Source organism: Schistocerca piceifrons, chromosome X, assembly GCF_021461385.2.
Source record: "Schistocerca piceifrons isolate TAMUIC-IGC-003096 chromosome X, iqSchPice1.1, whole genome shotgun sequence".
Classification (NCBI taxonomy): domain Eukaryota; kingdom Metazoa; phylum Arthropoda; class Insecta; order Orthoptera; family Acrididae; genus Schistocerca; species Schistocerca piceifrons.
In genome coordinates, this window is record NC_060149.1 from 277,627,275 (window position 1) to 277,645,177 (window position 17,903).

Sequence of the window (17,903 nt, forward strand, 5' to 3'; positions counted from 1 at the left end):
GGCAGCTAACTCTAAATATAGATAAATGTAAATTAATGCAGATGAATAGGAAAAGGAATCCCGTAATGTTTGAATACTCCATTAGTAGTGTAGCCCTTGACACAGTCACGTCGATTAAATATTTGGGCGTAACGTTGCAGAGCGATATGAAGTGGGACAAGCATGAAATGGCAGTTCTGGGGAAGGCGGATAGTCCTCTTCGGTTCATTGGTAGAATTTTGGGAAGATGTGGTTCATCTGTAAAGGAGACCGCTTATAAAACACTTATAAGACCTATTCTTGAGTACTGCTCGAGCATTTGGTATCCCTATCAGGTCAGAATGAGGGAGGACATAGAAGCAATTCAGAGGCAGGCTGCTAGATTTGTTACTGGTAGGTTTGATCATCATGCGAGTGTTACGGAAAGGCTTCAGGAACTCGGATGGAAGTCTCTGGAGGAAAGGAGGCATCCTTTTTGTGAATTGCTTCTGAGGAAATTTAGAGAACGAGTATTTGAGGCTGACTGCAGTACAATTGTACTGCTGCCAACTTATATTTCGCAGAAATACCACAAAGATAAGATAAGAGAGATTAGGGCTCGTACCGAGGCATATAGGCAGTCATTTTTCCCTTGTTCTGTGTGGGAGTAGAACAGGGAGAGACGGTGCTAGTTGTGGTACGAGGTACCCTCTGCCACGCACCGTATGGTGGATTGCGGAGTATGTAGGTAGATGTAGATGTAGCATGTGCTTGTCCCTCCTCCTTTTGCTTACTCATTATCCATTTTGTGTTTCAATTCTGGAAGGTTCTAAGTTATTGTCTTAATCAATTTTATACATAAATATGCTTATAACTTACAGTATGCCATGTCCAATGTGATAAAACCTTAGACACAGCTCTCAAGTGCAGCATTATGCTATTAATAACCAGAAAAGTATTTGTTATCATTACAGAGTTCAAACAGAATTTTAAAGTCGAAACAGAATTTGAGAATGTCAGTCCACCTCTCAACAGTGTAAAACTGTCAGTTGGAGGGGTAAGAATTAACATAATTGCATTGCCTAATTCTTATGCATCTGAAGCAATTATTCTTTTTAAGGCAAGAATCAGATATTGAATTCCTGTGCCTAATTCTTGTTTTACAGTAACTATTTGGTATTACTGAGTCTTTATTTTATACATTTCATGGTCAATGCCTATTATTTACTGACTGAAATGAAATTTTGAGTTATTTTATAAATAAATTGCTTTACTTTGTGACTTCAACAGACTGACAGCATTAAAATAGGAAATAAGAGAAATGCTGTCATATGTTATACAAACATCTATGTTGGCTTCTTGTGTAACCATTACAGCTGATTTAATAACAGATGGCTGTAGTGAAGAAACGTGCATATTAGTGTGTGACTGTTGACATATATACCTGTCTTGGTTCTTATTTTGTTGCTGGCAATAATTGTCAGTTTTTGTAGCTGGTGACTTCATAATGTGAAGTTTCTAAAAAGTGACTGCTGCTCAAACTGTAGGTTGCATACAGGTAGTCAAACATAAAGCAAACTGAAATTCCATGTGATTTTGATATTGCAGTCATAGAGTCAGTTGTTTCAGTTAGCAGTGTAACTCATGCTAATTTTCTTCACTAGGATATGTCAGTATTTGTAAAAAGTAATAATTATAGACTCGAAGAGTTTACTTAAAGTTGAAATCTACAGCCAAGTTCAGGCTCTTGATATGTGCCAAGCTACATGTATTTCTATACTACAGAGTTACAATGTCAAGTTTTGTGTTCTATGATGTGGAGTAATGGAATAGATAATAAACACACTTCTTCAGTATAATGTTGTATAAAACATGTGTCACTGAGCCAGTGAATTTGTAACATCATAACGTGTATAAATTGCTTCCTATTATTTAGAAGTGGATTTATAGATGTTAAATTGGCACATAATGTGTCAGTGATTCAAGCCAAGTGTTGTAGTGGCATGCTAATTTATATCGTACAATTCTATATCAATTTGTCATTTACTAAAGTTGTGTTACCATTGCTTTTATTTGTTGTGAGTCTGCTATGGTCAGTAGCATTACCAGCCTACGGGGGATTCCACCAAGAGGTTTTATGTTGCCTCTAGGACAATAATGCTAAGTGAAATGGCCTACCGAGTGAGGGGGAGCAGTGGTTAGCGCACAGGACTGACGTTCTGGAGAACCCACATCCTGCCATCCTGATTTAGATTTTCCATGATTTCCCTAAATCGAATCAGGCAAATGCCGGGACGGTTCCTTTGAAAGGACATGGGCAATTTCCTTCCTCATCCTTTCCTAATCTGAGCGTGTGCTTTGTCTCTAATGACCTCATTCGTTATTGACGGGACGTTAAACACTAATTTCCTCCTCCTCCTGAACTTGCCTGGACCCTCATGGGAATCCTGTACTGGGGGCAAATACATGATGGTACATCCACAAGAACTGTGGCTGAGACTTGCTCAGAGATGGCTCAGGAAGATTTGCTAAATGTTGAACTCTTTTACGGCTGTTGATGGTTACAAGAACATTGTACATGCACAGCGCCCTCTCCCTGGGGTACTTCTGTGTACTTGGTGAACACTGTTCTCTAGACAGATTATGCAGCAAGATATCCTAATGGAGAACAGTGCCCCTAAAATTACTGTAGAGAAAGTGTAACATATGTTACCACCATGGTGCACTTGTTGCACAATGGGTTGTGCAGAAAACATGGTGTTGGAGTACAAACCACCGCGTAGCAGGTGCACTACCTCAGTATGCCCTATGTTCTTTTGCTACTGAAGTTGCTACCCTGTGCTGTGGTATCAATTTCTGTGGCACACATACAGTTAGACATGTCTATACTTCTGTAGCTGTAGTGAACATTAACGTCAGATTTAGTTCTTAGTTCTATATTAGTAGCTGTACGATACGAGTAGTGCTGTGGTGTCAGTCTTAATGCGTATTTTACATTGTTAGTTCCATAGTTTGCTGTACACTGAATCATTTCATTTTATAGCACTGTTTCATATTATGAGGATGAAAATATTTGGTTTTAGTGTTCTTTTCACCTCTGAAACTTCAAATAAGTGGCAGAGATTGCTACATACCAAATATGTATTGGGAGTAGTAGTTTGTTGTGATAGAGATTAAAACTTTGTTTTTTATTCTTCAAAATATGTAATGTAAGGATAAAGTGAAGTAAATATGTTTATGTTAGTGAATTCAAACTAATGTAGGTCAATAATAATTAATATTCATTTGAGTTACATTAAGCAAGAAATGCAAAATCAAAAGGTTGGAAAAGTATAAAAAACAAACTCCAATGTTGATTGCTTGTGTATAACTGAATGACCATCATGAATACATTTCTGTTAACAAAAACAGCAAATTCAAATAACATTGTTTCAGAGGAAACAATAGTTTACAAAATTTACGAACTGGAATGAGCAGGTTTGATGACGCTTTCCAAAGGTACAAAGGCCGGAAGAAGATTTCACATTTTGTTGCAGAGATGACACCGATATCAATGATTTGTGTGGGTGTTGTCAGGGTGGGTGTAGGAGGGAGGAGAAGACACATGTTTTCCAGTAACATGACTCATGTGAACTTGATCTGGGAAATAGACTGGTGTCCAAAATTAAAGCAACAAACCACTATTTCCCTACCTTGTGTCTAATTCACGATATAATTATAGAAACTGTCAACAGATATTCGTACCTAATCTGCATAGAAGATGGCATTTCAGTCTGTGGAAACCGCACAAACAATGACGTCAGGTGTCTATCAAAAGGAGTAGTGTTTGCTGCGTAGTCCCACATCCACATCCACATTCACTGTGTGCACAGTCCCAGTTGGTGCAGTATGGCACAGAGAAGATGCCTACCAGAGTCTCTGCAATGGAGGGTCATGAGAAGAATGGAAGCAGGACAGTCGCAGACTCATGTGGCCTGATGGCTTAACGTGAATTGTTCAGTCATTTCTCGGATGTGGTGGCAGTTTATAGAGACCAAAACTGTATCCCAAAGACCTGGGTACATGGGACATCAGGAAGAGAGGACTGTTATCTGGCTGTAGGTGCACAATATTACCGTCTTAAGGTACTGCGCAGCATCTGGCATCTGAACTCACAGCATCCAATGTATGTGTTGCATTGAGGCAAACAGTGTAGTGAAGGCCCTGACAGAGTGGCCTTTATTGCTGAAGACCTGCTCTGTGTGTGCCTCTGATGCATCTTCACAGAGGAGAATGTCTGGAGTGGAGTTGTCAACATGCCACCTGGACTGTTGAACAGTGGGCTGATGTTCTTTTCACAGGTGAGTCCTGTTTTGGTCTGGAGAGTGATTCTCGACAGATTTACATCTGAACACGATTTTGAGACCCGAACATTGTGGAAAGAGACTGATATTGAGGAGGATCGCTAATGGTGTGAGCAGGCATTGTGTTGACCACTCGAACACCTCTTCATCAAATTATACGGGTGAATTGGAAAGGTTTAACTGCTGTCAGACATCATGACGAGGTCTTGGGACCTCATGTACGGGTGTTGCAAGGTGCTGTGGGCCCAGACTTTGTATTGATGGACGATAGTGCTCGACCTTGTAGAGAATAATTGGTTGATGTTTTCTTGGAAACAGAATATACTGCATGCATGTTACGGTCTGCTGACTCTCACTATCTGAATCCCATAGGGAACATCTGGGATGCACTAGAGAGACAGGTTGTATCGTGTCAACATCCACCAACCACTCTCCAAAACTTGCGAGCAGCTGTGCAGGAAGACTGAGCATTATTACCTCAACATGGCACTGATGTCATTATCCACAGCATGCCCCATCAATGTCAGGCCTATATTGGTGCCACAGGTGGTCACACGCCATAGTGAGCACATTAACCAGTTGTCAAAATGTGTGTGCAAATCTGTTAAGTTGGAAAAAAAAACGAACAACATTTTCGTCTGCTATTATGTATGTTGCACTTGTTTATGTTTCGTATTCTTTATGTTGTTTCTACTTTGCTATCATCTGTTTATACTGTTTTGTGGCAAAATAAATGCTATCTTGCAAAATTTCCATTTGTTGCTTTTATTTTGGACACCAGTGTAGTTTTGTTTATATGACTTTTTGAAGTAATCATGATATCTGAGCTATATTCAGTATGACAGAGTGGAATATACTGTGATCATAAAATTCTTTGTTTTTAATTGTTTCTCATAAACAGAAATTTACACAAAGCTAGTGATTATCAGAAGTCTGCTGATTTGTCTTGAACAGTTAAGAAGTAAGTGACAAGTTTAAATGTGGCCTTCAAGACAGTCAACATGTAGGATCTCCCAACACTGCTATCTCTGATGAACACATCAAGAAGTTGTAGAGCATAATTAGTGATTAAAAGTGCTTGAAATAATAGGTGCTCATTAATATGAGAAGAGACAGTACAGTTCATTTTACACAAAGAGTTAAGAGAAAGCTTTGTGCAAGGCTGGTGTTGCAGTCATTGAATACTGACCAATATCAAATGCGAAAATGACATCCTCTGTAATGGTCGGACCATTTAAACAGGATCCAACAGGTTTTGTGTTCCAGTTAGTTGCTATGAACTATATGTAGGTCACAACAGAAAAGTAGCAGCAGTCAAACTAGTTGACGAAGCAAGTGAGCCTGTAAAAGAAAAGGTAAAGGGTAAGTCATCTGATGGAAAGGATGGTCATTGTTTTCTGTGATGTGAAAGGATTTCTTCCTAATGATTACCTAGCAGAGGTTAAAGTGACAACTGGTGAGTGCTATGCAAATCTATTGGGCTAGCTAAAGTAGAGTCACATGGTATTGTTGGCCGAGAGCCACAGCTGCGCAGTTAGAAAGGGTTTCCTTCATCTGCACACAATGGCCTTTTTCCTTGTGGATATGTGAGTATTGCATCATATTTGTGTATATTGAATGCAGGTGAGTGTAATGGATGTGTGTATAGTGTGGTGTTGTGTTTGTGTCATGTGATGATGATGATGATGATGATGATGATGATATGAGATGATGATAAGAGGAGGAAGAGGGTAAAACACAGGGCTGGTATGTAGCCTATTCCTCTCGAATAGCGTCAAGGGGACCACTGGGCTTAACATCCTCATCCAATAGACAGATCACAATCAACAGAATTAAGATTCTCTGTGAATATAAGAGAACAGAGGGAGAGGTATCTGTATCTACCTCTCTGAATCTCTGTGAATATAAGAGAACAGAGGGAGAGATATCTGTATCTATCGTAATATGTACTACAATTGTGTGAATAGGATAGATTGATACTCAACATATAGAAGAGATGGGCACAACAAAAATACTTCTATACGTTATAGCGTTTGGCCAAGTCTCTGGTTGCTGTGGCCACAGTGGCCAGTAGAGACAGTGGGGCTGAAAGCTAAAATATATAGTAGTCTTTTTGGCTGAAAGCTAAAATACATAGTAGTCTTTTTGTTGTATGTGTCTACGACTCAACATCTCCTCTACATGGTGAATAGCAGTCTATCCTTTTCATAATATTGTTATTATTCCATATTGGACTTTCCCTTTTTTAATAATACTATATATACTACAAAATATATTATCAATTAAGTGAAAAATTTGCTACACTGAATAGTTTACAAAGAAGGACTTACTTAATTGTGAATAGTAGGCCAGGGGGAAAGCAATAAGCAAAATTGAATGTTTAAAATTCCTGGGTATGTGTATTATCACGAATTTTAGAACTGTTATCATCATCTTATAGACTTAGGTTCACCAACTATTGTTGCATTTGCTGATTTTTGTCAAGCAAAATATTAGATAGTTATATTAAAGTGTATACTGTCGCCCTTAAATGTTATAAAGAATGCTGCTCTGGGACAGTTCTTTATAAAAGACAAAGCTTTTCCCTCATAAAAACATATAGTGAGTCTAAAATGCGATGTACACCCTTCCATTCATAGATAACAACTTGGAAAACTGAAAACATCATCACAAGGGATTTCTTATTTTTAAAACTTGTCATCAACAACCACTTAAAATTGTTAAACAACAGTATCAATTATAAATATAACACTCCAAATGAAAGTAAGTGCCAGTAACCATGGCTGGCTCAGAAATGAGTAATATAATATTATAAAATCCTAGGTGAAACATAAACAATGAAAGGAGTAGAGAAACCACTCGCTGTATTATGGAGGTGTTGAGCAGTAGACAGACTCACAAATAAGAAATCGGACTTCATATTACAGCCAAAAAAGGTAGAAATCATCCCCAGAGCATAGAGATAGCACGTGTATGCAAGGCTACATAGTCCTGCTGTAGTGGTCCTTCAGAAGGGAAGGGTTGTGTTATTTGGTGCAGATGATGTGAACAAGGAAGAGACAAGGGGAAAGAGAGAGAGAGAGAGAGAGAGAGAGAGAGAGATTTGGGGGGGGGGGGGGCACCGAGGAGAGGTGATAGGAGTTTGACACCAGAGAAAGCCTGCCCTGGTGCAGGCATATGTTTTATTTTGTATTATATGGTGGTGGTGTAAGAGATGGAAATTCAGAGGAGGTGGGGGGGGGGGGGGGGGGGAGGAGGGATGGAGCAGGCTGGAATAGAGGGAGACTTGATGAGAGAGTTCTATGTGGGAGGATAGACGTACAGAATTATAAAGCACACTAAAATTATAAAGAAAAATTGAAGTTAGGATGAGTAAGGTGCAGATATGAACTGTGAAACAGGGTTTGTAGCCGACCATTTGTGATCAGCAATATATTTTCCAATTAGGTGTTCAACCTTAATCTTGGCCCTTAGGTATTGCCTGCCTTGTACATTCATTCAGCAGGAAGGAGTATATTAGACTGCTGTGATGATGTTTGACCACTTCCAATGTGAATTAAATGTACTGAAAGATACTGAAAATAATTGTAAAAACCAACTGAAACTATTTTTGTGTGATAGATGCTGCCGATATAAGGAGAAATGTTTAAAAGTGAATTTCTGTGTATTATCAGTAACTTTAAAATTTTGTTTGAGTTTATTTACAAGATAAAAAAAAATATACACACTTTTAAGACTGGCTATTCAAACCATATGCTTTGAAATCACAATGGACATGGGTTGAACAGGTAGTACAGTGGTTGAGCAACAGATGGCTGTAGTGTTGTGATGCGTCAGTGTCAGTGTACACAGTGAGGCCACAGTACAAACACAACTGATATTCAAGCAGCGAAATAGCATTCTCAAATGGTATCGGAAGTTCGAGAGCATCTGTGAAGCACGATGACATTGGAGGCAAGAATATGGAACTGAACTACCAACACACATAAGTATTGCTCACTTCGTGATAAATCTGAAACTGCTGGAACAATTATAGATATGCATAAGGGAAGATCAGGCCAGCCACGCACAGCAGCAGGTGAAGGACATTCACACACTTTCCACAAAAATCGGCAACACAATATGCACATGAAGCAGGCATGAGTAGGGCACGCGTAAGTCATATTTAGCACAGATTAAAATTTAGGGTTTACATCCTGCAGTTGTTACATGCATTGACTGAGAATGAACAAGATAGAAGTAATTAGTTTTTTAAATGGTTCCATGTGTAGGTTGAATGTGACGTTAATTTTGTTTCCAAAGTGGTGTGGTCTGATGAGGCACAGTTTAAATTAAACAGCACGCAAACGGGAATAACTTTGAGTACTGGGGCCCGCAAAATCCACATGTTTATGTCAAGCGAGCGGCCAGTGTTCCAGGACTTATCCTTAAGGGGACTGATTGAACCTTTCTTTTTTGTAGGTATGGTACTGGTAGAAGTTACCTGAAGATGCTGGATTCACTAATTTTACAATCCATTCGTGCTTTGTTTGCTGATAAACGTTTTTTCTTACAACAGGATGACGATCCAGCCCACTTGCAAAGGGACGTGCATGCTTAGCTGAATAACAATGCACTGCGTCATTGTATTGGATGAAGGGTTCTCATTGAGTTCCCCGCGTATTCTCCTGGTTTGACACCATTAGACTTTTGCTTGTGGAGTACCCTCAAGAATGTAGTGTACATCAGGAAGCCACACACTCTAGCAGAATTGTGCCATGAAATTGAAACAGCTTGTCAGGCAATTCCTGTAGCTACTACAGATGTGTCCTTGAATGTACGGCATCATGCTCAGAAGTGTTTGGGGGCGGGTGCTTTGCAATTTCAACACTTATTGTAATTATTTAACTTTGAGCCATTGTAATACTGATGATAATATGTAAGCTTATCTTTATCAAAGTATTTATGCATCTTTTGATCTACCCTGTATGTGTATAAACAATACGTATAAAAATAATCACTTATGTTGAGTTTACCTACTTTACTAATTTGTATAATGGAATTGAGCGAGTGGGTTAACGAAATGCTTGTAGAGGTAAAAACAATCAGAATTGCTGTATACTGCTACAAGCAGGATCCAACTAGGTTGAGAGCTACAAGATAAAATTCATCTGGATCTGTCACTTGAAATGGATGGAGGTTCGTTTTCTACATATAATTAAATTCAGCTACATCTACATGGCTACTCTGCAAAATGAGCTGTCGTCCTCTGAATTTTTTTGATATCTGTTACAATCCTGTCTGGTAAGGACCACATACCATGCAGCAGTACTCCAGAAGATGACAGACAAACATAGTGCAGGCAGTCTTGTTAATAGAGCTGTTCTATCATCCATATGTTCTGCCAATAAAACGCCTTCTTTGGTTCACCTTCCCCACTCCATTTTCTGCGTGATCGCTCCAATTTAAGTTGTTTGTGATTATAAAGCCTAAGTATTTAGTTAATTGACAGCCTTTAGATTTGTGTGATTTATCATGCACTCAAAATTTAACAAATTCTTTTCAGTAATCATATGGGTGACTTCACACTTCTTATTTTTTAGATTCAATTTCCACTTTTTGCATGATGCAGATATCTTATCTAAATCATTTTGCAATTGGTTTTGATCTTCTGGTGACTACTAGATGGTAGATAACAGTATCATCTGTAAACAATATAAGAGGGCTGCTCAGATTGCCTCCTAAATCATTTATATGGATTAGGAACAGCAGGTAGCCTGTAACACTTCCTTGGGGAACACCAGGTATCACATCTGTTTTACTCTGCAACTTTCCGTCAGTTACTGCAAACTGTGACCTTTCTGACAGGAAATCATGAATCCACTTGCACAACTGAAATGATGTTCCAGAGACATACAGTTTGATTAGAAGCTGCTTGTGAGGAACAGTGTCAAGAGCCATCTATAAATCTCATGATTATGTATTGCTAAGGGGTCAAGAATGTTTTCACAACCATTTACACTTGAGTTTGCACCTGAACTAATTATTCAAAATAATTTTTGAGAAGGCATTTAGTACAATTTTGGGTGATATTTGATGCCTACCACTGACTTTTAGCATGTATTTTTGCCAATATCTCGAGCATAGATTGAAGTTGCCGCCAACTGTAAATATAAATATAGTTCTTATGATGGCAGTGTGGTTCAAAACTTTTGTTTTCTATGTAAAGTACTGGGAAGTATACCTTTAAATTTCTGTAGAAAAGGAATATAATGTGTATCATGAAACAGAAATCTGCTGTATATTATCAGGTTAAAGTTATTAGTTTATAACACACACTTGAAATTTATATTTTTCAGTAATGTACTGCTTTTTTTTCAGTTGGCTTCATGTTATGCCATTCAGCCGTCAACCAAGAAAAGGCAAATAAGCTATGGCTGAGTGCTCTGGAGTCAAGCTTGGTAATAGCTTTATTCCGAGATGAAGTTTTGTACATTCATTCCTACATTCAGAGCTATTTTGACACTCTTAAAGGATATGGGAAGAAAATATCAGAAGTAAAAGAGCGCTATAATCAAGCTGTCCAGAAAGCGTGAGTTTCATAAGTCACTTAAATGTGTTTTGATGGCACTTATTAAACAATTGTTGTTTTTCATATCATTGAAGTTATGAGTTGGTAACAGTATTACATAGCTGTTGGTAACTTTGCTACTGTAATTTCTTATTTTAGTACTCAAATTTGGGGTTTACTCACTTTCCATTCTTTACTGCTATTAAACATTTCCTGTCAGATAAATTTCAAGACAGTCTTATCCATATGTGAATGCATACAGCATGTTTAAAGCTATGTGGGGGTCTAGGCCACTGACATATTCTCAAGGCTGGATCAAATAAGGATTTTGTAATTCATCTCCTTTGTGAGTAAATTACACTTCCTTAATATTCTTCCCATAAATTTGATTGACTGTAACCTGCTGAATTAGTGTGAAGTATTCTACTGGCAGAAATCGTGAAATTGTTGAACATTACATGGACCATCAGTGGTGAGACTGAATCTCTTGTTGTTGACCATTTTTGTTTGAGTGATGTAATAATGTTTTTCTTGTGTGAGTAATTGATATTTTAAAGAATTTTCATTTATAATTGCTGGTAGCAAACTGGGGTGTTGTCTATGACAAGTGGTTATTTGCAGTTTCACAGAAGCTGTTGGAGAGCTGTCCTACTCAGTTTTTGATGTAGGGATGGTTCCTTTAGAAAGGGCACAGCTGATTTCCTCATCTGTACTGTATGGTGTGTGGCGGACATTAAATAGTGCACCAAAACCATTTTGCTCCATTTCTGTTCAATTGCAAATGATGTGCAGGAAGAATAATCGTCAGTACAATGAAAAACCAGCCAAAGTTGCAAATTTCACTTTTTTTTATTCAGTAAATTACTAGTTTCGGACTGGAACCCATTTTCAAATCACTGTAACAGATAGTCAAATTGGTATGTCCAAAAATGCAAAAAATGTGTCAAAATTGTGCAAATGAACAGTTGCAGCACATATAGATAACTATGCACTGTAACTGTTCGTATTCACATTTTTGACATGGTTTTTGCATTTTCAGAAATAAAAATTTGACTATCTGTTACGATGATCTAAAAATGGGTCCCAACCCAAAAGTAGTCATCAAGTGAATAATAAAAGTGAAATTTGCAACTCTGGCTGGTTTTTCGTTGTACTGATTAACAGAAGTTTCTGACCTACAATTATTCCAGCATGATGGAAGTTCATAGACTAATTGTCAGCACTTCTTATGTAAACCTCAATTTCTCTAAGTTTACCATCATGATCATTATGCCAGATATGTGTTGGAGATAATAGTATACTTCTTGACTCATATTGGAACAAGAACTGTTGGAATTCTGAGAATAAGGTTCTCCATGATGCACAGTGGCTTCTTTCACTGTCTCCCATTACAGTTTGTTGAGCACTTCTGTGACTTTTTTATGCAGGTTCCACAAATCCATGAAGAACTGTGCACCTCTCTCTCTTACTTTCTTTTTCTTTCTTTCTTTCTTTCTTTGGGTCCCAGAATAATGAGCAATACTTAAGAATTGTTCAAACAAGGGTTTTCAATCAAACTCTGTCAGGAGTAAATTACATTTCCTTAAAATTTTCCCACGTTATATTACATTTGTTTAATGTTGAAAGTCAGGTGTCAAATTTCATATCAGCACTGATTATTTATAAACATTCACACATTTTACAACAAATTTCAAATGACTTGACCTTACTGTATACAATTGCATTATTTCCAACAGCCTCAGAGAACTGCTAACATTGTCTGCCGGGCGATATATATCATGTACTGAACAGTAATAGGCCAGTCACACTTCTTATAATGTCTTCCCATTAAGAAAGATACATTTGTTTCAATTCAATCACAACCTGTTCTGATATTCCATTAGTGGATGTTTTATCTAATGAAGTGGAACTAAATAGGAGACTTTCTGTGAGTCAATAAATATTGCTTCGCAGTGATGAATATTTCTATATCTCTCTATGTGGTACACATTTCTTTGTCTGTATAACTTTCCTCATACAAATTATTGTTTTAACATGCATTAGTTTTGGTAATCAGAGAAGGCGTTGAAGGGTGTGCTAGTTTATTTGGTAAACCAGGCAAAATTTACCTATATTGGTGTGGTGAACCACCTAAAACTATATGTGGATTTGAGAGTGAGCCAACCTGTCGTTGTTAATGCAGTGAACAGTTTCGTTCTGTGCATTAAAAGTGTGAGCTGGTCTAGTCTTGCCTTTTGGGTACATTGTAACAAAATCTTTTATGCACCTTAGACCACTGTAAAATCTTCGTTTATGTTTATTTAAGTGGGGTAATGTCAATTACATGTAGTCTTAGATGAAGTGGCATCATATCCACAACTTATTACAGTCATAACGTGAATGTTGAATTATTTAAATACCAAGTGAAAATAACAATGAAAAGAATGCTAGTAATCTTATAATGACACAGAATTTAAGAATTTATCCAATTTTGCTTTTAATAATAATAATAATAATAATAATAATAATAATAATAATAATAATGGACAAGGAATGGGAAAGACTTTACCAAAGCCTGTTAGGAGGATTCTGGAAAATCTTGAAAATTGAATCAAGATGGCAGGATCAGGTACATGAGTTTGAATTATACTTAAAAGTGTCATTTTTGTATACTTCTGAATTTTAGGGACTTACAATTAGCAAATTGTAATTGGGTGTACTTAAAGATGGTGTATATCGACAGCATTCAGTTCCCTCACTATTTTGCTTTTTTTGTCTTAATTTTTACTGTAAATATTTTTTTCTCAGTTTGCATTACACACAAAGGAGCAAAATAATATTGCTATAACTATTGCAGTATAAGATACCCATATAAAATATGTTCAAAGAAATTTTGGGCTTGAAGCCGGTTGTCATGAAATACATTCCATGATATTTTGGTTGGGCATCTGCCACTCATCCTAAGGTTAGTCACTGAAGACACATAAAGGCGTACACCCCCCCCCCCCCCCCCCCAACACAATTTATTAGTGTGCTTGTGAGTATTCTGCACATGCATTAAGATCGTGGTGGCAGACTGACCAAACTACTTGGGAGGCAGCATCCTTACTGGCAGGATTGTGGAACTCAACTGACTCAGGTTTGCCACTCACTGTGGTCATCTGTGCTCTCTGTTGTCTTTGATTAGAGCAGATCGTGGATATAATAGTCTTCTCTGTACTATCCAACTTGTAGCTGCTGTCACGCTTCATCAGATTTTCTTTCAGGCATATTTCCATGCATTTCTGAATAATCGAATCCAAAAAAGATGTTACTGTGGCCAGAATTATTGTTTTATCATATTCCATTGAATGCTTGACTGCAAAAGGTGAGTGCGGTGCTGATGTTTAGTACAATGTTTCTCCACAGTATGCTTGGTCTGGCTTACATAAACCATGCCACATTGGCAAGGTATTTTGTAAATTCCACCTGTCTACACTGACAAGTTGTCCATCTCTGATCCCAGAAGGTCTGCAGTCTTAGATGGTGGGCAGAAAACCACTTTCACCTGAAATTTAGAGAGAATTCTAAAAAAGAAATGGCCCGCATGAAATTGGGAAGTGGGTGAAAAAAATGTTCAGTGTCAAAATCGGGTAGCTCATGAAGCTATTGTTCTTCCACCTCTTCACATTAAAATCAGATTAATTAAACGATTTTTAAAGGTGAGGGATCAAACTGGCAGTGGGTTTGCACACTTTGCTGAAAAATTTCCTCATCTGGCCTCAGCAATAATAAAAACTGTATTTGTGGGCTCTCAGATCAGGGAGCTTCAGCTAGATCAAAATTTTGAGACATGCCCGACTGATGAAGAATTGCAAGCATAGCACTGTTTCAATGAAGAATCCGCATTTGGGAGGATAATGGTTCAATCCCATGTCCGGCCATCCTGATTTAGGTTTTCTGTGATTTCCCTAAATCGCTCCAGGCAAATGCTGGGATGGTTCCTTTGAAAGGGCACCGCTGACTTCCTTCTGTATCCTTCCCTAATCTGATGAGACCGATGACCTCACTGTCTGGTCTCCTCCCCAAAATAACCCAGCCCAATCCTCGGGATAAGTTCAAGTTCAATGAAGTATCAGAAAACTTCCTTAGAAGAAGATGAGCTGCAAATAACAAGGAAGTGAATCAAGTGACCGACACTTGTTAGGATCTTGGCTGCAACATGTCTTTGAAAGTGCATTTCCTGTACTCTCACATTGACTTCTTCTTAGAGAGTTGCAGTGATGTATCAAATAAACACTGAGAAAGGTTCCACAAAGACATACCTACCATGGGAAAATACTATAAGAATCACAGCATTTCTCTCCAAAAATATAAAAAAAAGTTCTTTTTGTATGTAGAACAGTGTAATCAATCACCTTAAGAAAAGACAGTTTCCAACTGACTTTCAGAATTTTTTTGTGGCCTTGCTTCCATCAATAATGAATTGTGTGAAGGCCAACAAAAATTGGTTGTTGTTCCAGAAGACATTGATGCTGAATGCAGCATAATTGATGTGAAAAAGGTATCCTTAGACATACTGAAGACTGCAATACATTTGCATGAACATTTAGCTGTGAAAAAGAGCTGTCCCTGATGAATTCCACACAGTTTAAGTGAAACTGAATTCCATACAATCTAAATGAAGCTTGAAATATGCTCATGTCAATTAGTGTTAGGAAATATTCAAAAAAATCCTCTTAGGAAATGCAAAATATGTAAACAATATAGCAATAGGAGATGGAACCTTGCTCTATTCATAAGAATTGGAGAATAAGCAGTAATCAGCAGTTTGGGTGTTTCAAGATAAACTGAAACCAATAAAAGTGATTTGTTCGTGAAGCAGTTCCAAGAAAATTATAACTTGTTTCTTTGGTTACAAAGGCACATGTCATGACCATAGCTTTAGGGAATTGAAGAATAGTTAATGCTGAATGGTATAAAATTTGTTTGGCAAAAGTCATCATTGAAATTGGAAAAAACTATGGCATGTCAAACAATTTATTGTTTGATGGGGAAAAGTTGCCATTATGTGTTACTGAATCATTGCTCATATTCACCTGATGTGTCATTTAACTCATTCTTTTCATTCTCTTATGTCAAACAAAAAATGCACCTCAAGAAGTCATTGTATCCTTTGATAACCATGTTTTTGGGTACTAACATCGGAGTGAAAAAATGTTTCAAAAATTGATTTGAATGCTTGCAAAAGTGTGTAAATTTTGAAAGCGAATCTTTAGAGAAAACATAAAATGATTAGTACTGAAAACATGCTTTTCTTTAATTATGTGTGTTCCCTGGGTCATGCCAAATGGTGATCATTGCAGGGAACTCAACAAGTTTTGGATGGGTATGGATTTAGTTTTGGATGGGTATGGATTTTGTGAACATGGGGTTCCTGGGCTATAGAACTGATCAGCTCCAACATATCTTGTAACTGTAGGATCTGGAAATGTTTTAGGAACCACCATACATTGTGGCATGGCAGTGTATTGTTATGTCACAGAGAACAGTGATCTTTGCGTAACTGTTTGGATTAAGATGTTGGTAAAAGCTCCTCTTTATTAAGTGTAATCGAGGAGGGGGCGGGGATGAGTCAGTTTCAAGGTGTACCAGTCGGGTATGACTGTTAGGGCAAAAAGTGCGTTCTAGCTAGGGCTAGTCTTTGTTTGAATAGATATTCATTTCCCTAGCCACTTGTGAGAATGTGGAATCTTAAGTTTTCGGAAAAAGCCTTCGTCAGAAAAGAAAGAAAAACACACACAGATGAACACAAGCACGCACACCTTAATTGCACATGAGTGCTGTCTCCAATTGCCATGACCAGACTGCAAGTGTTGCGTTGAGCAAAAGCAGCTATCTGTAATGGGGCAGGGAAGGGGGAGGTATAGCAAGGCGCAGTTGGGGTAGAGAAGAGATATCTCTGGTGGAGTGTGCTGTGACTAGAATACGGCAGAATAAGGCTGCCAGGGGCAAAGACTGGTGGGTTCGCTGGCAGAGAGTAGTGCATAATGAGGGTGAGGAAATTTGAATTGGGAGAAGGTGATAGGACAGAGCAGGCAGAGACTGTTTGGTGGTGGGTGTGGGGACAGTAGGTCATCGTAGGTTGTGCCTGTCTTCAACTCCATGTGTTGTCTTTATGGTGAATAGCAATCTTATCTTTTTCATAATTGTTGATATTCCAATCTGGACTTACCATTGTTTCAATTTTCGGTTTTTAACAAAAATTCTCCCAGTGGCTCATTTGATCCATTAGAGATTATTCACGCCATGCCAAATAAACAAGTCCATGTGCTTTAGCCTACCTGTAAAGATAGGGCCATACTTGCTGTGCTACTTAGTAATAACAAATCATGTTATGCATGACATACAGTGTACTTATTGATATTAAAATAAATGATGGAACCTTTGACACACTGTCATCATTTTAAATACACTAAACATTGGAGAGGCTTGCAAGTTCTTATAAATCAGACAGTTGCTCAAAAAATTGCTTAATACAGACAATAAGAGCTGTACTAGTAAACAAGCTGTTAAATGCATAGAGATCATAAATTTTAAAATACATATTACACATGTCTTATCATCAGCTAAAATAGAAGGCACATACCCAAATAAGGTGGGTTCTGCCTTCTCATCAGAATCTAAAATGTGTTCTGTTAAGATGTGGTATGCTGAAGTGCATATTCCACATTCACAAAAAGCAAGTGGGTGCTCTGGCCTGTGTAAAAAGCTGTGTTTCAGAGGTCAGTGCCTTGTATGGAAACAGGCCGCATATGTATCTGTGACTGGAAGACAGGAGCAAGGACATGGATTATTTCCTTCCCTAGAAGTCTCAAATCTGAGCTTATGGTCTATCTCTATAGATGTTGTCATCAATGGGACATTAAACCTGATTCTTCCTTCCTTCCAGCCACAGATTTGGGATGCAGTGGCACTGACTTGTATCAGTATAAGGAAATGCTCTCTGAAGCATAGCTTTCTACACCGGCAAAAGTAGCCATTTGCTGGTCATGTATGTAGAATATACATTTCCGTATGCTCCATTTTAATGA

At 37.9% G+C, this 17,903-nt stretch overlaps 1 pseudogene; it reads left to right on the forward strand.

The window, feature by feature from the left end:
- The window catches only part of LOC124722310, a 145,912-nt pseudogene that overhangs the window by 14,983 nt on the left and 113,026 nt on the right, over positions 1–17,903 (forward strand).